Here is a 25,322-nt window from a genome sequence, read left to right as displayed (position 1 = left end):
GAAGCCTGACTCCCAACTATAGGAGTTGGTTAAATAAATTGTGTCTATCCACATAACAGGCTAGTAGCAATCGTTAAAAATACATCTATGAGAATAAAGGTGCTTTGAAAACACGTTAGATACAAAATGTATACACTGCTTTTGTTAAAAAACTAAACTATTCATATGACGTTGGCTGTCTGTTTTTGTGAGCCAGTGATGAAGGACTCAGGCTTGCACTTAGGGGGTTTCAGCCTGCAAGGGAGTCAGGCCCCACGGACTTGGCCAGCTTGTCTCCTGTGACTGCTCACTGCAGAACAGCAAGAATGGTTTCCCTGATAATGGTTCTACGGCGTGTGCCCCCGTTTCAGGTGTGCCTCTGCTTACGGGGCAGCTGGCTGTCACTCTGGCATCTGAAGCGGCTGAGGTGCTCCTTGTCTTATGGATGACTGTCCTTCCTGTTGCTCTCGCTTCCTTGCAGCCCACACCGGGCTCCGAGTGCAGCATGTTTCTGTAATAGAACTGACTGTGAATGGTGACCCTGGAGCCATAGAACTTGTGCTGAGGACAGAGGATGGCTCCTTAGTGACTGACGCCTTAGCCCAGGTCCAAACCCTTTTTCTTCTCTTCTCCTACCCCGTCATTTCCCATCTCCATTTACAGAACACAGTAAACATAGTAGTAGCTTCCTTGTGACCTGTAGGGATGGCTGCTGCTGCTGTATTTCGGCACACATATCTCTCTGCATTTTTCCCTCTATAAATATCGAATGTGTGCCAAGTGAGCCTGTTAGCCCAATATGGACGGTGGAGTGATCAGAGGGACAACCCAGGCAGAGCTGGGTCTGGTTAAGCAGGACCACACTTGTGTTATAAAACCTGAAGCTTCATATGAATTTTTCTGGGTTTAGGGCTCAGATCCTGGTGGAGCTTAGTGCTCTAACACAGGATCTTAGCTTCATAGCAGGTATGATCAGTGCAGGGAAGTGTGACACTGGATGGGGCTGGATTTGAGCTGGGGGTGGGGGCGGGAGAGCAAAGCTTTCTTTTGGTTTGATTTGGACTATTTTGGTAGCTCTGCCAGGGCACTAAACTGAGAGTGTTTGTCTCCAGGCCACTGAAGTTTTGTGAAGTAAATGACTTTGCTCCCTCATAGAAACTCCTGGGTGGTTAGGGTACGGTTTTGTTTCAGTAACCCCTCACCCCTGCTTTGTGTTCTGCTGGAGCAGAATGTATCTGGATCATTTCAGACACAGAAGTGAGATGGTGGTCTTGAGCATGTTTTTTGTTTGTATGTTTCTATTTTGTTTCCCCTGATGTTTTCTGCAAGTGCTTGCTGCTTCCCTGAGGCAGTTAGGGGGGAGCAGAGTCCTTCAGTCTTGGCTTGAAACCTTGACAGTGCAGCGGGATGATGGATTTCAAGATAACAGAGCTGCTTCCCGACTTTTCATCTGCGTCTCAGCTTTCATGGCCTGCAACTCACCCCAGCGTGTACCCTAAGAAAGAGCACCGAGCATCCTCACAGGGGTAACATGTAGGGGAATGTCACTCTTGTCTGTCTTCAGTAAGCTACATTTCCTGCACCTAGGTCTTTTTAGGAGCAAGCTCTTTGGGATAACGCTGTTCTCACTGTTGTGTGTGTCCACAGCTGGCCACATTTCCTGCACCAAGGTGTTGCTTACGAGCAAAGCAAGCTCGTTGGGATTGCTGTTACCTTCTCAGAACTAGAGTTTTCTTATAGTCACCCAGACTTAAGACACCCAATATCAGCTGCCCTGCCTTTGAACATCACTAACTATGTATAGACTCTCACTGCTTGAAGGATGTGCACCGACACTGAGAGTGTCTTTGGAAATCACCATAAGCTCCTGTGCTAGGCCTTGGTCCAGTGCCCATGGCCTCCTGATGCTGTGGCCTTTGTCAGTGTGGTCACTGCCAACAATAGGAGAGAACTTTTTGCTTGTTGCTTCCTAAATGAAGACAGAAGATCAAATTTGGCCAAGTGTGAAATGGAAGACATGTTTGTGGCCAGCCTGGGCTACACTGCTAGACCCTGCCTCAAAAATCAAAACATAATAAGGAAGTATATGTTTATATCATTTCAGATTATAATAATTTCTAAGATATGACTGAAATTATTGTCAGTATTTTCCTTTTTGAAAATACAAAAATACCTTTTTGTTTCAAAAACTGAAGTGAAATATACAGGCATAAAATTTTGCATTTTTGTTATTTTAAGTATATAATTCAGGACATTAAGTACATTGATACTGTTGCACAGCTGTCTCTGTTGTCCATCTACGGAACCTTATGTCATCTGAACGCTTATACTCAGAACATGGTTCTCACTTTTCTTTCTCCATAGCCAGTGGCAACTATTTTACTTTCTGTGTCTATGAATTTGACTACGCTATGCACTCATATATGAATTATATAGAATTTTCCTTTGTATCCAACTTTTTTTGCTTAGTAAGATGTTTTCAAAATTAATATATATTGTAGCATATATTCAGATTCTCCCTTTTAAAGGCTGAGTAGTATTTTGTAACATCTGTATAGCACATTTAAATGGACATGGGTGAATGTGCTCTGGGCATTGTGAATATGGCTACATAACTGTTGGTTTGAATCGGTCTTTCAGAAGGTCTTTAAAAAGTGCTTTCTAAGTCAGAGGCTTCTCAGTGATCAGTCCCTTTACCCAGCTTGGCTACAGGCATCAGAGCACTTTGACACTTTGACCGGTTTTGGTTGATGGCACTAGTGTTGCCTGAGGTCAGAGAGCAACTTTACATTCTGGGGAATATTCTTCCCAACACACTTGGCAACATCTGCGAGCCAGGCCAGCATTCTTGGAAGCCAGCCTGGTCTTTCCTTATCTTTTGTTTTGATAGCTCTTGCCTGTCAGTAGTCAAGAGGAGATCTGGGCATGACATTTGCTTCCTCAATCCAGTCTCAGGTGACCAAGCTCTCAGTGAACCCTTTGTGGGACTGCAGACAGGAGCTGCAGTGACCTGTGCATCTTTGAGCTTGTGATGGGGGGCAGCGGTACTGGGCTTTCTGCAGGGAGATGATAATGAGTTCAGGTCGCTTTGATGTTCTGGGCTACATGCTGTGTTTGGACAGCAAATTTTGATTTTGTTTTGTGTTTTTCTCCAAATCTGTGTAGTAAGGAAGGCTGGGTGGAGACCCTAGAGTAGCAGACTTCCCCTCTGTGGGAAGTCTAGCAGTTTGGCCATGGTCTACGTTTCTGTGGTTGAAGATACATTTTTTTTGTGGACTTACAGGAAATTGAGATTACCTTCCTATTTTGTGGGGAAAGTATGATACTTCGTTCTTTGATAGGCCTTATAATAATCAAATGTGGCTAAAGTCATAAAAATATGCCAGCCAATCAAGTGCGTTTGCTTATGCTGCCTACATTTTCTTCTTCATTTTTTTTTCTGTTTATATTTTCTAAAGGCACACGAGTGCTCTGAAAGGGGAGAAAGCACATCCTGTTTACTGACAGCAATGTGGTTGGTATTTTCATAGTAAGGGGCTGTTTTCATGCTGTATGGTATGTGTGCCTGTGTATTTATTTTCAGCATTTATTTTATGTGGGTGTGTGTACATACAGAGATCAGAGGACAGATTTTGGGAGTTGGTTTTCTTCCACCATGTAGGTTCTAGGGATCCAACTCTGTTGACAGAGATTTCTGTCCCACCCAGTCTTGCAGTCATTCACTCCCAAAGAAGCATAGAGGTCTACATTAATTATAAATTGATTGGCCTATTAGCTCAGGCTACTTATTAAGTAACTCTTACATCTTAAATTAGCCCATTATTCTTGTCTGTGTTTAGCCACATGGCTTGGTACCTTTTATCAGTGAGGTGTTCTCATCTTGCTTCCTCTGTATCTGGCTGCCTCTGTGACAACTGAAGACTGAGCCTTTCTTCTTCCCAGAATTCTCCTGTTCTGGTTGTCCCACCTATACTTCTTGCCTGGCTACCGGCCAATCAGCATTTTATTAAAATACAAGTGACAAATCATTACAGGGTACAAGACCATTGTCCCACAGCACAACTCAAGCCATGAAGCTTGACAGGAAGTGCTTTTACCTGCTGAACTATCTCATTGACTATAGTTAATTAATTAATTAATTGATTGATTATTATATGGAATTAATTAATTATATAATGGAATGGAATTCAGGGCCTCGTGCATGTCAGATTATGCTATGGAGCCATGACAGTTCTGATCCTACCATACTGGGTGACTCATTCTCTTCCTCCTTGACTGTCCTTACATTTCCTTCTTCCCTTTGGGTATGTGAGTCTCAGCATTCCTGGCTGTCTTATCTTCCTTATTATAACCATTGTTTTAGGCCCTACCTGTGGTTTCTCTGCCTGAGTTGTACCTGCAAATGTTTCCTGTCATTCAATCCTCAGCCCTGATATGTGCGGGCTGTAGGCTGGAATGTGACATGTGGCATGTGCTCCATGGTGGCATGCACAAACTCATGTGGGCAGACCAGTTTTCTTTCTTTTGAGGGGGGGTTGCAGGAGCATGACAGTCTAACTGGTAAATGGAGAACTTTGGTAATGTGTTTTCTGTGTATATGTGTGTGTGTGCTTGTGCCAGAGTATGTGCCCGTGTGTGTGTGTGTGTGTGTGTGTGTGTGTAAGTCAGAAGATGACCTTGGGTGTTGTTTTTGGGATAGGGCCTCTGATTGGTCTGGGGCTGTACATGTAGGCTGGGTGTGTCCCCTGCCCTGATAATATGGTTTTGAGAAAAGTCCTTACTGTCTAGGATGTAGAGCTGGAACAGCTTAGCTTTTAAGCTTCAGGCTCTGTGGGAGGGAACCATGAGAAAAGCGCAGAGCTTTTTGTTTTGTGCCAAAGCCTCTATTTTGGGAATAAACTCTGCAGGTCAGAAATATTGATGTGAACGTTCAATCCAATTCTTCTAGTTTTCTTGTTCTATATTTTATTTCCAGAATAGTTAATGCAGCTCCTACCGGGATAAACAGTAGCATGTGTTTCAAGCTTTAGGCTATTCTTAATCTTTAAAAATTTGGTAAGCAATAACATTTTAATATGATACCTGTGTCTTGCTCCGTTGTCTACATGTAGAAAGCAAACTTTGCACACTTTCACAATAACAAGTATTCAAAACATAAATCGCTTTAGAGAGTTATTTTTAAGAATTTTTTCTCGGGGCTGGAGAGATGGCTCAGTGGTTAAGAGCATTGCTTGCTCTTCCAAAGGTCCTGAGTTCAATTCCTGGCAACCACATGGTGGCTCACAACCATCTGTAATGAGGTCTGGTGCCCTCTTCTGGCCTGCAGACATACACACAGACAGAATATTGTATACATAATAAATAAATAAATACATAAAAATTTTTCCTCTCTTTTTTGGGGGTTGAACATATAGTTCAGTGGTGGAGCACTTGTCTGTCATACACAGAACCCTGTTTGTTGTCAGCACCACAAAAAAAAACAAGCCAAAGCAAAACAGAAGTGCTTTAGCTGGGTATGACTACACACACTTGGAATCCCGGGACTCGGGAGGCTGAGACGGGAGGATCACACAAGTTTTAGGTCGTCCTGGACTACCCAGTGAAACTGTATGTAGTTCATAGAAACAAGCCAGAATGAAAGAGAACTCTTCTTCTTTTTAATTTTCTCACATTTTGTTGCTGCTTGTACATTTAATATCTTTTCAAATGTTATGGGTATCAAATTAAAAAAAAAGAATTCTGGAACACTTGTCTATCACATGCAAGTCCCCAGGTGCCGTCTCTAACATTGCTAAGATAAAAACAAGCAAATCCTAAAAACAGCACTTCTTTCATGACTGCAGTGTTTCTGACTTCATTTTTTACCCTCTAAATGATCCCTTTGTACCCTTCCCCAAAGGGCTTTGTGTGTGCCCGGCATCCATTCTCCCGGTTTTCTACAGTTTCGGCATCTCTCCGTTTTGTTTTTATTGTCATGAGTTAACATTTGGAAGTGCTAACCTTTGTCTCCTGACTAATTTCTTGGAGTTTTGTCTTCAGTTCACAGAGCCGCCTGCTAGAGATTTCGTTCTTGATGTGGTCCAGTCATTCGTAGGGCTCAGAAGTAGATGAGGACCAAGGTGGAGACATGTCAGGGAGTGGCAGGGATGTGTGACGGTGTAATGAAAGCAACACCACAGTTCTGACTCTTGTCAGGGATGGGACTGGATGGCAGCCCTGTCAGTCACCAGCAGCCTCTGCGGACGATGAGCAAAGGGCTTGAATTTTTGAGTATCCATCTCATCTGTAAAGGGGATGATAGTGCCACCTTACAAGTTCATTATGGAATCATGTCCGCGGACCCCCAGTGCATTATACACGTTGACGTCTCCTGAAGCAAAAGTACATGAAAATGTACTTCTATTATTGTTCCAGAGGACGCGGAGATAAAGATGAGAACCTTTTAGCTCGACGGAGGGTATCTTCTCCTTTTACAAAACCCTTATTGTTAATTATGTATACATATGTGTGTGTTTGTGTGTGGTTATGTACCTGTGAGCGCAGGTACACTTGAGGCCAGAGGACACCCTGAAGCTCCGGTTCCAGGCAGCTGGGAACAGCCTGATTGGGTGCCGGGAAGTGAGGTCAGGTCCTCTGCAAGAGCAGTGCATGATCTTAATTAACCCTCATCTCTCCAGCCCTTGAGAACCTCTTGTTGTTACCCAGTTGAATTCTGTTGGCTGGACTTGGTCATTTCTATTTTTCCTCCTTTCTGATTGCTTTTTCAGCCGTGGAGGATTATATTAAAAAAAAATAGATTACAGTAAAAAATTCTCATCCAGAATTCTTGGAAATGAATTATCTCGGCAAGCTACTTTCCCCAGCCAATAGAGACTTTACCTTTAATGTTTTCTCACTAAAAACTATTTTTCATCTTTAAAATATTTTAAATGTTGAGAAAAAATAGAGCAAAAATGCTTTTAACAAACATCCAACCCTAGTTTTATCAAATATGAACATTTTGATATGCTTATATGCTTACATGTAAAGTATTTATAGTGTGTGGATATGGTGTCTGTAATACATTTTTCCCAAGAGTGTAAGTTGAGAGACTGAGGTAGTTTGAATGAAAAGAACCCCCATAGGCTCACATGTTTGACTATTTTGTACCTAGATGGAACAGTTTGGAGGATTAGGAGGTGTGGCTTATCGGAGGAGGTGTGTCATTGGAGGTGGGCTTTGAGATTTCAAAAGACTACTGTTTGGAGTGTGCTCTCTCTGCCTTTGGCTTGAGCTTGAGATGTCAGCTCTCAGCTCTTCCTCCCACCATGCCTTCGCTCTACACCGTGAACTAAATTTAGCCCGCTGAACCAAAAGTCCAGTTAAACACGCTTCTATAAGCTGCCTTGCTCATGCTGTTCCACCCCAACTATAGAAAAGTTCGCCATGTGGAGAAACTGCCGTCTAGTCACGGCTTTCTCTCTGATGTTTAAGGACAGTGCCCAGTGAGTGTCAGGCTCACAGTAAACACTGTAAGACAGACCCAGCAGCTTTCCCCTCCCCTTCCAGATGTGATTCCAGCGCAGACAGCTGCTGAACATGCTAGGCACTAATGCCCTCTGATAATAACCACCCTCAAGGCATGAATTTCAGTGCCATGACACAAGACAGGAAAAATAGGTTCAGAGGTAGTTATTATAGGCTGCCTGTGGTGGTCACACCTGTAATTCCAGCACCTGAGGCTGAAGGCAGGAAGCTCAGTAATTCAAGTTCATACTCAGTGAGTTTCAGGCCTGCCTGACCCTGCCTTGAGAAAAAAGAAGGAAAAAAAGGCCATCTGTAGAAAGCAGGACGCTCGTCTCCATTATCTGCAGCGCCATAGGCTAGCTGGCTGACTGGCTGCCAATAACAAGTTTGTATTTGGTCTCTGCCCATAGTTTCTGGCACATAGTTTTTAAAACCTTAGGCTCTGCAGTGGAACGAGTGTCTGATGCTGGATCTCCAGGTTTGTGAGAACGGGAGCTGGTCTCCAGAATGAGCAAGGCAAGACGAGGAGGTGTCTTAGTTACTGTCTTGTTGTGCTGAAATACCATGGCCAAGGCAAGATAGAGAAGGAAGGGTTTATCCAAGCTTCCGGTTCCAGAGGGCTAAGAGTCCATCACCACCACGAGTGGGAAGTGTGGCAGCAGGCAGACCTGACAGCTGGGGCAGCAGCTGAGAGCTCACATCTTGAGTCTCAAGCAGGAAGTAGTGAGTGTGAACTGCTTGAGACATTCTCGTTCAAACCACCACAGAGGGGCTGAAGGTTGAGTTGATTGCCAGTGCTAAATGCTTTAACCAGCCATGCCTCTATGTCTAGAGGAGGTTGCAAAGAATACCATAAGTCACACAGCCAGGAGAGATCTAATCTAGATTTTAACCCAGATATTCTGTAAACAGATTTCCCCCTTACACTTACATGCCACTCAGTACATGTCTTCTGACCATACGTGTGCCAAGCAGTTCTTCAACATTATACTAGCTACTGAAGGTGGTGCAGCTTCCAGCGTTTAAGGGCTCAGTCGTACAAGACTGGCCCCCATTTCAGAGTGTTTTTAACCAACTAGCTCTAAACCAGAAAATCAGGGATTGCTATAGCCCCACCCCCTCAGGTGTCACTCGTTTGCTAAGGATGGCTCACCGACTCAGGGAACCACTTACGTTTGCTGGTTTATAATAACCACTTACGTTTGCTGGTTTATAATAAAAGACATCACTAAAGATACAGCAGGTGCCCATCTTTATTTATTTATTTAGCTTTTCAAGACTGGGTTTCTCTGTAGTTTTTGGAGCCTGTTTTGGAACTAGCTTTTGTAGACCAGGACAGAGATCCACCTGTCTCTGCCTCCTCAGTGCTGGGATTAAAGGTGTGTCACCATCGCCCGGCTCTGGTGCTCGTCTTGATGGAAGGCGTGAGAGCTACTTACAGGCTGTGATAAGCCTGATCACGTGATCAGGTCTTGGGGCTGGGTGCGAAGGAGGAATTGGAGGCTTGTGGCTGTGGGCTAGGCAAGCCCACAGTTCTGTAAGCAGAGTTTACTGGGCCACTGTCCTCAGGACTTTCAAGAGGGAGCAAGGGCTCTTACCGGGGACTGACTGCTAGAGACCCTTGTGTTCCATTTGACAAGCACTCTGGCTGCACTCTGTGCCCTGAGAATGCGAGTGATAACGGGCTGTTTGTTTGGCAGAGGAAGTCTCAAGGCAGCATGAGGGTCAGGCTGCGGTGTGGTTACTGCACTCTATGTTCACTGAGGTTTACAGGGTGTGAGCGAGCCGAAAACAGAATAGAAACGGCGAATGTACAGCTTGGGAAGGAAAGGAGTGTGATCCTGGCTAACGTCAGAGAAGATAATACTTTTGTTAAAGACATCAGTGCCACCAAGGAAAAACCTGGACTTTTCATTGTAACCATAGGAAAGGTACCTTGAGAGTAAACCACCATTTTCCCAGAGGGCGAGGACCCTGCAGTGCAGGTTCATTTGTCAAGCTACTTCCCTGAAGGATAGAGCCTTCAGAGGACCCTGCTGGAGGACGGCTGCTTTAGGAATTTAGTTAAGGAATTATCTTAAGTCTTAGAACAGACTTTGAACAGTGGTGAATCTGATAAGACTATAGGGATGGCGTGGAGAGGCGGGTCACCAGTTAAAAGCAGCAGCTGCTCTTGCAGGGACCCAGACTTGATCCTTGACACCCATGTGGCAGCTCACAACTGTCTGCAATTGCAGTTCTTGGGTATCTGGCATCCTCTTCTGGCCTTCTTGGGGACCAGTTGTGCCCACGGTGTACAGACAGACCTGCAAGAAAAACACTTGTATACAATAGATTAATTAATTCAAAAAGATTCTAGGGATTTTGAAGTTGAACTTAAATGACTTCTGTGTTATGACCTGTCTCTGAGCCCATGGTGGTTAGGAGTAGAGTGACGTGGTACAGATATAAAATGTACTCATATAGGGTCACGTGATGAGCACTTTCCTGGCTCCCAGCTGATGGGAATGCTGTTGTAAAAGACCTTTGGGTAGTAGTGCCAGGGAAGGGACATGGGGAGGGGCTGAGCTTTCTAGTTTAGCCCTGCTTCCTGTCTTTATCTCAGCTTCCTGGTCCATAGAGATGTGAGCAAGTAGCCTGTTGTTACTGCTTCCACAGCCTAGAGCCACTGCTCCTACCACGCCTTCCCCTTATGTTGGATCGTATATACCCTCAAGTGTGAGCCCAAACAAACCCTTTCTTCCTCCCTGACATTTGTTGCTCACCACAGTTTTGGTTATATAGGGGAGAAAAAGAACAGGTGTTCTGATTAGTGTGTCCTGATGTATCATTGTGGTTTAGATTTGCTTTACCTTCATAATTAGTGGTATTAAACATTTATTGTCTGTCTATCTTCTGCTCATATTTTCTATTGTCACGGTCATTATCCTAATCCTCTTCCAGGTGTTTTTTTTTTTTTTGCCATACATTTTATATTAACATTGCTGCCAAGCTATCACTGTATATTCCAAAGATCAAGAAATGAGGAGAGAGAATGGGGTGGGGGAAGGCAGATGGATGCATACATGTGCACGCACGTGTGTGTGTGGGTGTGTATGTGTGTGTGTGTGTGTGTGTACATATACATGCATATGTATATGTGTATGTATAATCTCATTTTGTTCTTACAAAACCCTTGGGACATTAGTAGAGGCTTCATTTTTATGAACCAAGAAGCCCATGGTTAGGAGATGTCTGAGCACTTACAATATGCTCTGAGCCAGTAACATTACCCGTATTCTAGTTGGTGACTTTGGGCCAATCATTTAACATATGAAAGTCAACTTCTTATTATCTGTGAAGTAGGGACCTGTATTACATGTCTCCCAGAAGAGACAAATACAAGTGCATTTGTTTAGGAAGAATGCAGACGTCTGTGGAGCAGAATGGTTTGTCCATAGAACGTTCCGAGAAAATGCAAGCATCGGCCACCTCTGCTGTCTTCAAACAGCTCACACTGTCTGAGGTGGTTGCTGTTCCTTCTCGTTATCTGCTTCGGAAAAAGGCCCTTTGTTAGGTGTTTGCTCCCCTCTGTATCACATCCAGAGCAGCTCGTGCTCAGGCTTTCTCAGGCCAGCGTCAGTGGGTCAGGAGTGACTGGGTTGCTCCAGCTTGCAACACAGAACTGTAGTCCTGCTGCTGCTGCTGCTCTGTCATTCTTGGTAAACATGCAAACAGGATCAGTTACCATGGAGATGTTAGGCACTAATGTGGACATTCTGTTCCCAAGTTCACACTTCATACATGAAATACCTCTTATGTACGGCACGGGGTGCTGTTGAGGAGTCCCAGTTTAGTGTCGGCAGAGGTCATTTGGCCATTTACTGTCTTTTCTTTTTTCTTTTTTTCTCCCCCTCCATTGGTTCTTCATTGGCCAGATAATTTGAGATGATTTTCAGGAAACTAGAAATATGTTGAAAAACACCTGCTATTTTTAAATGAGTGATTAAGATTTTTCTGATCTAGAAGAGTTAAAATGAGCAATGTTTATATCAAAAGTGTAATGCCTACTAAGTTCTAAAAGGTCGATCTCACTGGCAACGTTACTCTGTTTAGGGTAGTACAGAATGAAGAAGCCATTTTAAAAAATACTTCACCTGTGTGTGTCTGTCTGTGTCTGTGTGTCTGTGCATGTGTGTGCAGGTGCCCATGAAGGCCAGCAGTGCACGTCAGATCTGGAGCTGGAGGGTCAGGCGGTCAGGAGACTCCCTTGTAGGGCCTGGGAACCCATTTCCTGTTCTCTGATGAATTGAGAGCAGTGGGGGGAGATGCTTCAGCACCCACCAGCACCAGAACTAGGAAATCTTCGTATCAGTAAAAACCCACTAGGATACATGTGTGGCTGTTAAAGTTTTCTCAGGTCCTTAACTGTGAAGACCGAGGCTTTGTGGTTAGAACTGTGTGCGCATTGGCTCACAGCTGTCTCCCTGCTGAGCGGCTCTTCACTTCTCACTGCCAAGCGGCTGTGTGCAATGCCTACTGTGTGCCAGGTGCATTTCCTGTGTATATCTCGTTCACCCTCACTGTAATCCTTTGAAAGAAAATATTCCCATTTTGTGGACAGAAGCTTTATGTCCTGGAGGACATTTGCCTGTCCTGGGTAAACCCATAAGGAGGTGGTGTTGGGTTGGGCTCTCCAGTCTGCCAGGACACCAGGTTTCTTCACAGGAGTGCATGCGTTTCTGCTCTTTGGGAACGACTCTCAGAGTCTAAGGTCAACACCTGCTCGTGGAGGCCCGAGCTCAGGTGACATTCCATCATCTACCGCAGTGGTTCCCACCTTCCTAATGCTGCGACCCTTTACCACAGTTCAACCATAAAATTATTTTGTTGCTACTTCCTAACTGTAATTTTGCCATTGTTATGAATCCTAATGTGAATATCTGTGTTTTCTGATGGTCTGAACGCCCCTTGTGAAAGGGTCATTGCCTTTTTTTAAAAAAAAATAGCCTATGCTATTCTTCCCAAATTTCTCAGGATCTCAGAGCTTAAATATCTTCAAGAACAAAATGGCAGTATTCGTCCTAGCTGTGTGGGAAGACCACAGAGAATGGAGCCCAACATTGGAGACGTGCTTGGCATATATAGGTGCTTAGTGTTCAGCAGGTGCACCTGTCGACGCCTCTCAGGCTCTTCCGCCTCAGGCTTGAGTGTCTGAGGAGAGGCCTAGGGAAATGGGTAGGAGTGTGGATTCTAGGCCAGGAGTAAAGGCATAACCAGCATTACGGGAGGCTGATGTGGGAGGATCCTGAGTTTGAGGCCAGCCTGGGATATGGTTTATGATTCTATCTTCAAACAAGTAAACAAGCAAATTCAGACTGTTAAATAAACTTCTCGGGTTCAAATCCTGGTCCCGCAGCCTATCAGTTGCATTGTGTACAATTTCATTGCTTTCTCTGCCTCAGTGTTCTCCATTTATAAATGGGTACAATGGCTCCCATCTCATACAGATGCATAATTAAACATTGCTATTATGTGAGTGTTTTGCCTTCATTTATGTTTGTGCACCACTTATGTGCCTGGTGCCTGCGGAGTTCAGAGGAGTGCGTTCCAGCTCCTGGAAATGGAGTTACAGTTGTCAATCTCCATGTGGGTACTGCGAATTGAACCTGGGTCATCTGGAAGAGCAGCCGGTGCTCTTAATTGTCAAGCTCTCTCTAGCGCCAAGATAAATGATTTTAAAGAGACAAATACAAATTTCTGAGAGACTGACTTCAAATGATCCCATTTTTAAAAATTCTGACTTGTATAAAAATGCTTTCCTGGCCAAATCGAAATAATTTATTATTACTTATGTTTAATGCCAAAAGAGTTATTTGTGGTCTTATTTTTTACTAGACATGTAGATTATCATAAAGTTACCCTTTCCGCCTCAGAAACTGGGTTATATAACTCTGCAATTTTTATCATAGAAAATACTTAATTTTTTAAATAAAAGTACTAAAAAGAGAAATCAGTGGCAGTATGTAGTAGTTTCATCTTCCAGGTGAAAATATAAAAAGCAAAGCCTGTCTTCTTCAAGGAGAGTCGTTCATAGCGGTGATTGACTCCTCTGCTTTAGTTTGGAATTTGGCTGTTGTGAACAAGTTCTTTTTTTTTTGTTCCCCTTTTACTATGACAACAATAAAGTAGGGCCACACTGTGAGTCCATCAGGAAGAAAACAACCTCTGCATTTACCTGCCCTAGGTCTAGAAGCGGCCTCACCCACAGGCAGTGTGTGGTTCTGGCTCCGTCTCCATCATTATTCTGAAGCCCTGTGAACGCTGTGCTCCGCCTGCCCGGGTCACTGCTTTGGAGTGGTGTTTATTTGCAGGAGTGACGCTGAAAAGAGGAACAGCTTTTCCCATTTGTTGGTTGAAAGCTTTCCCTATAATTAGTAAAACAAGCATGCCTCTCACAGAGAGACCGGAAAAGCGGCTTGAGGCCGCCGAACACACACACTTTGAGGAACTATTTGGCGATACTTAGAGGACTGAGCTTGCTCAGTCCCCCAGCCTCGCCATCTTCCCCTAGGTAGATCCTGCAAGAAACTTGCCGTGCGTACCAGGGCACAAGTGCCAGAATATAATGGCATCATTATTCAGGACAGTTGAAAACTGAAAACTCCCAAGATCCTCAGCAGTAGACTAGAGCTGGGAATTGTGAGTCTGTTCACACAACGGAAAATGTGGAATGGTGAAAAAACAAATGGACCACAGCCACATGAATCAACAGGGACAAATCTCAGAATCAAATCTTAGGAAAGAGGAAGTCTCAGAAGAAGGTAACACAATATGGCTTCCTTTACATTTGGCTTAAATTAGGTGCAACACAATGGCATATTGAGACTAATAGATGGTGAAGCCTTAAAGAGAAACAAATGACTGAGTGGTTCGGAACTCAGGTGAGGGGTGCAACTCCATGGTTGGGGAAGTGGTAAAGAGGAGCAGAAAAATAGTCAGCAAGTGCATCCACGGCCTCCACAGCAAAACCCAAGCCAGGCGTGTTCTATTACCGTAGTCATTGCGTGACAGCGATCTCAGAACCTTTACACTAGACCCTCAGCATGAGCTCATATTTTCCATGTGGGGGTCAGAAACCTGGGAGCAAGTAAGCTGGGTTGTTTTGACTTGGGGTCTCATGGAGTTGCAGTGAGGACCACCTAGTGCCCAGGGATCATCTATGGCTCATAGTCATGGTTGTTGGAGGCCTCAGTTTCTCACTTGTTTTGGGGAATAGATTTTTACCATATGTTACTCCCTGAGGAGCTTCTTTTTGTTGGTGTGTGTGTGTGTGTGTGTGTGTGTGTGTGTGTATGTATGAAAGCATACAGATGCAGCAGGTATGTCTGTAATCCCCTTGATCCTATGGTAAGATGGTGATGCACAGGTTCTGGGGATTCGAACTCAGGTTTTCATGCTTGCATGGCAAGTGCTCTACCTGTTGAACTGCATCTCCAGCTCTAGTATGGCTTCTTGAGGGTCTTCACGGCACAACAGCCAGCTTCCCTCCCTCCAAAGACAGAAGAAGACATGAGCTGCAGAGTCTTCGTGTAGCCTTTGAAGCACCTGTTCGGCATTCTCCTGTGGTGTAGCCTTCACTCACAGCAGCCTTGTTCACTGTGGGCAGGATGGACTGCACCACAGATGCAGGAATGCTGGGAGGTGGAGATGCAGGAATGCATTTCCACATTCACTCTTTTTCAAACTTATTTCGGAATAAGAACTTTTTAGAGACAAACTAAATTGATGTTTATTTTTATATAGTAGCCATACGATCATCACTTCAAATGAAAATTGCTGCAAATAATGTCTTACCAATTAGTACAGAAAAATGTCGCCAACATGAAACCCAGCTCCCGCGTGATATGAGCCCTCCAGATGAGCTTGTAACTGTAGGGGGTCAGTGGGTGGGAAGGATGATGAGGAAGCTTGGACCCCAGGGATACTGGTTTACATGTGATGGAGAGATGGGTTTATAGGTACCCAGAGTTCCTTCTGTCTGCCTCTACAGCTGGGGCCCGTGATTTGAAGAGGTGTCTTCAGAATGAGGGTCATTGTGAAGTTATATTCCATGGCATACCTGTGCCCTCTCTGTGGCCGTCTTTAATAAGAATGGCGCGTCTTTAATAAGGATGGTGCGTCTTTAATAAGAAGTCCACGCTTCTCCTCCCCTCCCACACAAATGAGAGCAAAGCTGCAAATGGCCTAGGGAAGTCAAACAGGATTTTTTTTCTAAAGAATTCACGTACCAATTGCATTTTACTTCTTGTTTTAATATGAGCAACTTTTAAATTTTAGTCTATTTGCTTAGCCTTCTCCCACACACATCTCTGAGTTCAGATCAGTGTTTCTGGAAAACACGCTCTGCATTTTCCCCTTAGTTCTGTGTGGCTGCAGCAATGACTGCTCGGTGAATATTCCTGGGAGTCCAAGTGCCCTAGTTTGTGGGGCGGGGTCACTAGTCTCCTTGTGAATCCAGCATCTCTGGAAGGCAGTCTGAGCTCCAGGTGAGGCTGGGGCTGAGCGAGTGTCTCTCACTTCTTAAGCTCGCCTGTGGAGTGGACAGGGCTTCACCATGTCTGTCCGTTAGCTCTCCTCAGGCCTCTGCTCCCCAGTTAACTATCATACCCCCAAGCTCTGTGTGCGCAGACATGTGCCCAGCGGAGAGGCCATTCCCTCCAGCACACAGAGTTTCCGTTCTCCCCTCTGCGTCTGGTCTTCATTTATGGGGCGGTGTCTGTACCACGGTATTGCATTATAGTTTTTATTTTATGATGGAAAGGAGAGTCCTCACTAGCAAGGGCGTCCTTGGATTACCTCAAAGATGAAAATAACCAGCATTCCAATGGGATGTTTGTTATTTACTTCGGTTAGTTGGCCAACTGCACTCTTTTGAGAAAAGGGAAGAAAATAAATTATATGTATAAAATACCAAAAATACATAGAGGGTTATTGTGTCTGCATGGGAAGTATAATTATTAGTAGTAATTATAGTAATTGTGCTGATTACAGGATTAATGGTACTATTAAGCATGACTGTGGATGTCTCCTCTTAGGAAACATGCGTTAGCGCACACCCGCTCCCTCAGGTAGTGCCGTTTGCCCTTTGGCTTTGGGATGCTTTTCGGAAGTGCATCATCTTTGCCTGGGGCAGAGAAAACCCTGTGTAGTGAGACAAAGTCTGATTCTGGGGCCGGGAGGCTTACGTTGGAGTTTCATTTCTGTTATTTTCTAATCGAATATCTTTGTTAGATGTCATCTTTGACTCTTCGCTGCCTTCTCTAGTGGGCAGTAAACCCACTGAGAGCTGTGGGGAAACAGGTGGCTTAGGCACCTCCAAAACAGAAGGTCTGTGGTAGCAATGTGAGTGTCGCCTTGCTGGGAAGCATGAAGTGGGGTGTCAGTTGGATCTGGCTCTATCTGTTTCAGATGAGTTGAGTAAGTCCTGCCATCTTGCTGTAAGAGAACGCCTGATGCTTATGGTCTCAGAAGTTTGAGGTCAGAAGGAGGCACACAGGCCCTTGTACCTCCAGTCTTTTCTGAGTTGGGGCTGAGTTCAGGATGTTTAGACTGTGCCACCATCTTGAAATGGTTTCAAATGAAGAGAAACTCACTGTCGCACTGATATTTGGAAGACCTGAAGGCTGGCATGACGGATGTAATTAAGAAGAATGTATTTTGAGTTGGAAAGTTGCTGAGAGCAGAGAACTCTCTGGAGTTCTCACCACAAATAAGAAAGTAACTAACAGCTGAGAGCGGGTGGCCCATACCTATAACCCCAGCACTCTGGATACAGGCTAGGAGGGTCCAGAGTTAAAGCCAGCCTGGGCTACATAGCCAGACATGGCTCAAAACAAACAATCAAAGAAGGTAATTAAGTACATGAAGTAACGGACATGTTAATTAGGTGATTGTAGTAATAATTTCTCAATGTATACATATGGCAGAACATCACTTTGTCTGTCCTAACTATAGGCAATTTCTGTCAAGCACACCTTAAGATGAAGCCGGAGAGAGTATGAAAAAGGTTCAGCATGAGATTGCTTTGAGACCAGGATTCCTAGAGTGAGTGAGGCTGATGAAATTTCCCACGGGCAATAGGGGATCTTTCTTTTAGTATTTCTCCCTGTTTTTTCAAGTTATAGCAAAATTTTAATCTTGCTATATAAGTACATCTACTGATAGAAATAGCATTGACTTAATACCGTTCCTTCCTTGCTGCTAACACCTTGCTTCCTGTTGCTCGCAGGGTGAAGACAGCATGAGCGGTGCCCGTGGGCAGACTTAGCCATTTGATTTTACTTAGAAGATAGGCACCCACTTGGAAGGTGAGTAAAGACTCTGCAGTTTATTATGAAAAATTCTCAAGCCTGCCGAAGAGTTGAGAGAACACACAGTGAGCCCCTGTTTGCCTTAGCGGGATTGGAATGTCATTAGCATTCTGCTAAAATGTTTTTCCTGTTTGGGTGGGTTTGTTCCTCTAAAAAATATTTCTGTTATTTTGTTTTTGTTTTGTGGAAGTACATGGAAATAAGTTCCAAGCATCATGGCATTTTCTCCTAAATTTTTAGGAGCTTCTAAAAATACTAACGTTCTCCCTTGAGTGGCATTTTAGAACACTCATAAATTATGTGACACCAAATAACTTAAGTAAACACTTATGTGTATAACTGAGATTGTTTCCCTTCATAGTTTATAGAAATAAGAGACCTTTAACCAATATTGTTAGCATTTTGCTAACATTTTTATCTAATTAATTTAACACCAATTTTTATCTAATGAACGGGCAGCTAAGCAGTCTGAATTAGGTTGGTAAGAGCCATGTGAATAGAGAGGTACGTTGTTGGCCCCACGTGGGAGAGATGTCTGTGCTTACTCCTTATCCTGTAAGCTGCTTGTCCACCATAGCCTCTGGTTGGCTGGGTGCGTGGACCAGATGTGACCACCCTCTTCCCCATGAGCATTTATTAAGTAAGCCAGCCTCTGTGATCTAATGTGATGGAAGATTGGTTAGTTTAAAAAAAAAAACTCAAAAAACAAAACTGTAGGAGGCTGTGGAAAGATCATGAATGTTGATGTGAAATTGAGGTTAATCTGTTAAAATCAACACTGGAGAGGCTAAAAATGATCCCAAGCTCTGGGGTTTGACTATCGGAGTAGAAATTGTACATAGTATCTAAAAGACTTGCTGAACTTTATCATTTTTATATTGATTGTAGTTACAAGTCACTAAAATCAGAGCTGGTGACATGAACCATTATTTCTTGCAGAATATCTCCTAGCTGCTTTGAATTCCAGGCTTCTTCTAATTATACATATTAGAAATATATAGCTTAAGATATTTTCACAAACTAAATATACCTGTGTGATTAGCACCTAGATTAAGGAACACCATCAATGCCATCTCATCCCTTCTAGTAGACACTATGCTGCTCCCCTGACTTGTAGCAGCATAATTAGTGTGTGTGTGTGTGTTTGTGAAGTATAACCCAGATTATATTTTTGTGTGATTTTATCAAACAAGCATCTACTACTGCTGTCGTTGCATACAGTGTTTCTGTTCATTGCTATTGAGCATTGCACTGTGTGAAAACACCATGATTTATTTACTCTAGCCGATGTGGTTCATTCTGAGGGGTTCACGTATTCAGGCCACCCTTCACTGAAATGGGGATCAAGTGAGGTTTATCTTTACCATGGCTACAGTGGAATAGCAATAGGATGGCCAGCCTTTGCCTAGCTTTCGCTGTTTGTGGAGGAGAAGTCCTGCCAAGATAAAGATGCAGGCACATGGGGCACACTGTGTGGTTTCTTCAGTCCCACCATGACCCCGGCTTCCCTTGGGATTCTGCTCTGCTGCCCCTGTTGTCTAGAGCCTCCTCTGCATCCGTTACTCTGCAGTCCCCAGGAAGGGGAAGAGCTGTTCGCATGGCCTTGCTCTTGAGGAGGCTGTTGTGGTTATGGACACGGATTAGTTGTATGCTAGAGTTCAGGAAAGTCATTCACAAATATCCAAAGACCAAGCTGGCAACAGGACTGCAGTTAGCAGGCAATAACTGCAGAGATTGAGTGTCTATAACCAAGTATGTCTGGCTCGGATTAGCAAGCTGTTTAAGGGCTAGAAGAAAGTATTCTCCATGGCAAAACAATTTTTTTTTATTGCCAAATTCTGTTTTTCTAAGTAAAGTTTTATTCAAATATAATCATTCTGATTTGCTCACACGTTGTGTTATATAACAATAGAGTTGAAAGTTGCGTAAAAACCCAGGGAATGTAGTTTCAACAGATGATTTATATGGCTCATAAAAATGAAAATATTTATGATCTGCCCTTTTCAAAATGTTTGCCAGCTCCTGCTTTATGTCATTAAAGCAAAGATATAGTAAGGATAATCTAGGTGGTTATATAAAAATCTGAGCTCATCAAGTTCGTTCATTCATTCATCCAACAGTATTTAAAGTGCCATTATATTTTATGTACAAGTGATGGTAATCAGATAAAGTTTGTGTACTTAGAACATTTTTAATAGGCGTGTGATTTCAAAATTCCATTCTAGGTTTGTGTTTAGTATGAGGTATACCAAAATACAGTATGGCGATGAAACTGCCAGTTCCTCAATTTAAAATCACTGTATCGGCCATCTTAATTAGTTTTATAAATTTGATACGTAGGTACTCTACACAGTCCAGTGACTAACTCAGTTAAGAGAACTGTGTAAGAACGCTAGTCTTAGGGTTTTAAGAGCCTAGCTGTATATGGATGTGTAACTCCAGGCTGTGTGGTGGCTGCTTGGTCTGGAGAGGGGGAGGGGAACTGTGGAATGTTTATCACAAGTCCTGCAAAGCTCTGTCTTATGCTGCTGTAATCATAGCAAACCTCAACAGAAAGAACAGCCATCCAAGATAATGCAGTGTGGAATGTAGTGTGGCGAATCAATCTGCGATTGTATGCTTATCTGTTCCCTCGCTCAGGGTCATAAACGATTATGTTTAATGGGAGTCTGTAGACAGCACTGCAAGGAACACAGAGTAATGGCTTTTATATTTCTCTGAGAAATGTGTTTTAAATATCATTTTGATCTAGCATTTTTTTTTTTGGTTTTTTAAGACAGGGTTTCTCTGTGTAACAGTTCTGGCTGTCCTGGAACTCACTCTGTAGATCAGGCTAGCCTTCAACTCATAAAGGTTCACCTGCCTCTGCCTCCCGAGTGCTGGGATTAAAGATTTGTGCCACCTGGTTAGTTAGTGGTGTGTGTGTGTGTGTGTGTGTGTGTGTGTGTGTGTGTGTGTGTGTGTGTGCTGTGTGCATCTTATGGGCAGACACTTGGGCTTTAATTGCCCACTCACCACCCCATGGCTGTCTGTCCTCAGACCAGCTATGATCACGTGAGTGAACCATCATAGGCTTCAGGGGCTGCACTGCTGTCTTTTAGCCCAAGCGGTCTTTTAGGAAGTGAGACTGGGTGTTTTCCTTGGATGTTGTACCTGTAAATTTTTAGTGGTGTGCAATGATTCTCAAGTGCAGAAAAGCTGAAATCTCTCGGTGATGCTATCCATCACCTTTGGAGCCCCCAGACCACAGGTGAAATGCTCTCTTGTTTGAACTGAGAGATACAGTAGGGTGGCAGAGTGAACAGGTGATGAGGAGCATGGATGAATTGTAGGTCTGGATGCATAAACTTGACATAGAACTCAACCTCTTTCCGCCCATTTCTTTAACTGTTCAATGGGGATAAAGGTTTTTACTCCTCAAGGTCCTGGAAAAGTTCAACTGAATGGGTATTTATGGGGTATTTCTAATAATACCTCGTGATTGCCAGGCTTCTTACCCCTTGTTATTGGGCTCAGGTCCTGGCAGGTGGCATATTGACTATTAAGGGTCAGTATTGTCAAGTCCTGACCTTTTCTATATCACTCTTGCCATTGTGTTGGCTGTGGGGCATTTGAGTTAATAACCGAGGAATCAGGGACGAAGAATCCATACGAAGTAGACCACTCTATAGAAGTACCTCCGTGTCCAAAGGCCAGTGCTGCTCTTGACTGTGTGGAGTTGATCTTTCTGCCGTGTTCTGCTGATCTTCCACCCTGGGAGGAACATACTTGAGTGGGGATATTCGGGCATATCCAGAGTTAGCATGCACTCAGAAATGTCTTCTGGTTGTTTAATCAAACCCTGTAGTCAGAGTAGTAGATGACAAACACATTTTTGGGGTGGGAGGTGATTTGATTGTGTCAGCAGAGTGTGAGATGTGGTCCCTGACTGTGACCATCTTTTTGTTTCTGAGACTTTTGGCCAGTTCTGTCTAGAAGGAGTCAGTACTTCCCTATTAAAATGTTTTCCCACAATTGCTGAGAATGCTTTTTCCTTTGTAATGTAGGAGGCTTGCTCTTGGGACCCCAATATTGGTATGACCCTGACATTTAGGGAGGGTCATGTTGTGTTATGGGGACAACTACTGTGGTTTCTTTATATTTACTGTAGAATCGAGACTAGAAGTTGAAGGATTAAGTTCTCACATGTGCAGCTATCAAAGCAAAGGAAAACTTAGTAGAAAACACAGTTTTGGCTCTCCATGCCATGCTTTTAAGGGAAAAATGGTGTTAATCAATATTTCTAAAGCTTATTTCCTGGCCAGACCCATCGCTTCCCTGAATGACAACCGCCCTCCAGTACATTTTCCGCTGAGTGCAGCTGCCTGGCGTGTGGGAGGAGCTCAGTTATGCCTTGAATGAACACACCCCTCTGAGCTGTGCTGTTGCCTTTGTTTTATTTATTTATTCTGAACCTTTCTTTTGACAAGAGCGTGACAACGAGACACTGTTAGGAATTTCAGACGACTCTTACACTAATGCCTAGTGTTCAAACACCCCTTGTTATTGTCGTCTCTTTAACAGGAGGGCCTGGTGGTGTTTGAGTATTGATTCCAACACCTCGTTTTATGATGATAATTACATTCCAAATCTCACATACACAGAAAGTCAGTGGATTAACTTCTGATTCTGTAGAATGAGCCCGAGTTTACCAGTGCCTGTGGGAACATAATAGTTTCTTAGATTTAACTCCTCCTGACTGTTCTCAACTCCTCCAGATCTTCCTGCTAAGCAGTCTAGGACTGAATATTAATAATTCCTTCATTGCCTTTGACCTGGGTCCATCTCATAGCCAAGAAAACAGGCTCACCTTCATTATTATGTGACAATATTATTATTCACTATAGGATGGATACCACAGTGAGTTCTTTTGTTGATTAGTGTTTTCTTTTTTAAAATTTTTAGAAATTTTTAAAAAATTTACTTTTATTTTTATTTTATGGGTGTTCTGCCTACATATGTGTCTCTATACTATGTGTCTTGGACATCTTGGGACTGGAGTTACAGACAGTTGTGAGCTGGGAATTGAACCCATGGTTGCTGGGAATTGAACCCATGTCCTTGGAAGAGCAACTAGTGCTCTTAACCACTGAGCCATCTCTCCAGCCTCTAAAAAAATGTTTTAAATTAAAACAGAATTACACCATTTCCCTTCTCTCCTTCCCTCCAAGTTACTCTCCCAAGAGCCCCTCCCTGGTTCCGGCTTCTCACTCTCTCACTGATAGCCTCTTTTTCTTTGATTATGTGAAAAACTAAATCCCATCACACAACTCTTGTTTTTTTCTTGCTTTCTAAACTCTGGTGTTGACCATTTTTCTTTTTTCATGGATTTGACTATTTCACATATATCGTGGACTGGAGCATTGAGTGGCATGGTGAGTGTGAGTGAGAAGACCCGAGGTCCTGTCCTGTCAGGCTCACGTCCTTGTGTTCCCCAGGGCCTGTTCGGAGCAGCTTGTGAGTCTGGAATCCACTCTGAGCGTACCATGTTCTTTGTAGTCCAGCGTCTACAAACTTTGTTGGTGGAAGGTGTTTCAATTTCTCAGAGGCTTGTCCTTCCCAGAAAGGGGTTACTGCCACTGGCACACCTGTGCTAAGTTTAAATGATGCGACACACTGAAACTATTTTGTAAGTGGTTAAGCCTGATATAAAATGTAACACTAACTTAGAAATTTAGGCTTTATATTTTTTTGTTTTGTTTTTTGTTGTTTGTTTGTTTTTTTTGAGACAGGGTTTCTTGTGCAGCTCTGGCTGTACTGGAACTTGCTCTGTAGACCAGGCTGGCCTTGAATTCACAAACTTACAGAGATCCACCCGCCTCTTCCCCAGCATGTGCTACCACTGCTTGGCTTCTTTATACGTTTTTAAAGGTCCAGTTCCTTTATGCTGTTCTCTTCATGGTATTTACCTTATACTATGTAAATAGGATTCAGATTCGTGAATGCCTTGTTTAGTAGCTCAGCTACATTTATCTTAATTTTTTTTTAAAAAAATTCACCTTTTCTTTTTAAAGGTGTGTATCAGTAACTACAGCGTTCCACACAAGGCTTCTGGCAATATTTTAATACATATCAGTTTCACCCCTGAACCATATTCTGTATAAGCATCCTTGTGCTATGGGCTTGCTGTGCTGTGCTGTGCTGCCAGTTTCTGAGGAGTGCTTCTATCCTCCCTCTGCATTCATTGGCTTTCCTCCTTCCTCCATTCTATATTGTGGTTTTTCTTCTTCTTTTACTATCTAATTTTTCAGGCTTTCTAATAATTTGCAAGTGAAAGGTAAGACTTCCGAGCTGCTACCTGAGAATGTGGTGCTCGTGTATAATTTATTGCCGGGCTTGGTGTAGAATTCCGGGCTGGAAATCACCGAGTTGTGGGTGGGGAAGCACTGCTCATCACCTCCTGGCGCCCATGCTCAATGTAAGAATTGGCACCTGCCGATTCTCCTTTCTTCCTAGAACCTTTTATTCCATGTCTTGACTTGATTCTTCATCGTATCAGACAGTTTACTGATACTACGCCACAGTCGGATGTACTTTTTGGGTTTTTTGTTTGTTTTTTCTTTCTATCATCTATCTATCTATCTATCTATCTATCTATCTATCTATCTATCTATCTATCTATCTGTTATGATTTTCATTTCTTTAAGAGACAAGCCACACCCACTCCCTCCCCCATCGGCTGAGGCAGGCTGATCTTCAGCTTCCTGCCTGTGCTTGCTCTCGCTTCTGTCTTCCTCTCGGAGAGGTAGCTTCACTTCTGCCTCTCTCCCCACTTCTTCCCCCTTTCTCTCTCTCTGTCCTCTTCTTCTCCCCCACTCCTCTAAGTAATAATATCCAATTCTATTCTGTACATTGTATCTGTCCACGTGTCTCCCACCCGCTCGCTCGCCCAGCCACTTGCCACTGGGAACCTGCTCCTTCCAGGGACTCACTGGTGCCTGCCCAGCCGCTCGCTGCATGGCTGGGTCTGCGCTGCTCTCCCGGTCAGGGAATCTCACTATCGCCAGGACCAGCCTGCCCTGGCCGCCAGCTGTTCGGGACCTGCCGACAACAAAAATCATAAAACAAACTATCTATCTATCTATCTATCTATCTATCTATCTATCTATCTATCTATCATCTATCATCTATCTATCTATCATCTATCACCTATCATCTATCTATCTATGTTGAGATCCAAACAGACACTGTGATCAATAGCTTTACCATGTAATAAAACCTAGAAAGGGTTGGGAAGAGTCTCAGGGAGGAATTGAGTAGATCAGGTTGGCCCATGGGCATACCTGTGAAGCATCTTCTTTTTTTTTTATTTTTTGGTTTTTCGAGACAGGGTTTCTCTGCAGCTTTAGAGCCTGTCCCAGAGCTAGCTCTTGTAGAACAGGCTGGTCCCGAACTCACAGAGATCCACCTGCCTCTGCCTCCCGAGTGCTGGGATTAAAGGCATGT

The 25,322-nt window shown here is 43.6% G+C and overlaps 1 protein-coding gene across 9 annotated transcripts in view; it reads left to right on the top strand.

Moving 5' to 3' along the window:
• Positions 1-25,322, top strand: part of Sgms1 (sphingomyelin synthase 1) — a 265,738-nt gene that overhangs the window by 14,390 nt on the left and 226,026 nt on the right. For all 9 annotated transcript variants that reach the window (XM_038344315.2, XM_038344312.2, XM_038344297.2 and 6 more), the window contains exon 2: positions 17,756-17,834. The gene's annotated coding sequence lies outside the window, so the exon portion shown is untranslated. The remainder of the gene's footprint in view (positions 1-17,755; positions 17,835-25,322) is intronic.

This window comes from Arvicola amphibius, chromosome 1 (genome assembly GCF_903992535.2).
Source record: "Arvicola amphibius chromosome 1, mArvAmp1.2, whole genome shotgun sequence".
NCBI classification, from domain to species: Eukaryota; Metazoa; Chordata; class Mammalia; order Rodentia; family Cricetidae; genus Arvicola; species Arvicola amphibius.
The sequence above is the reverse complement of the archived record's forward strand: the minus strand, read 5'-3'. Positions and strand labels throughout refer to the sequence as shown.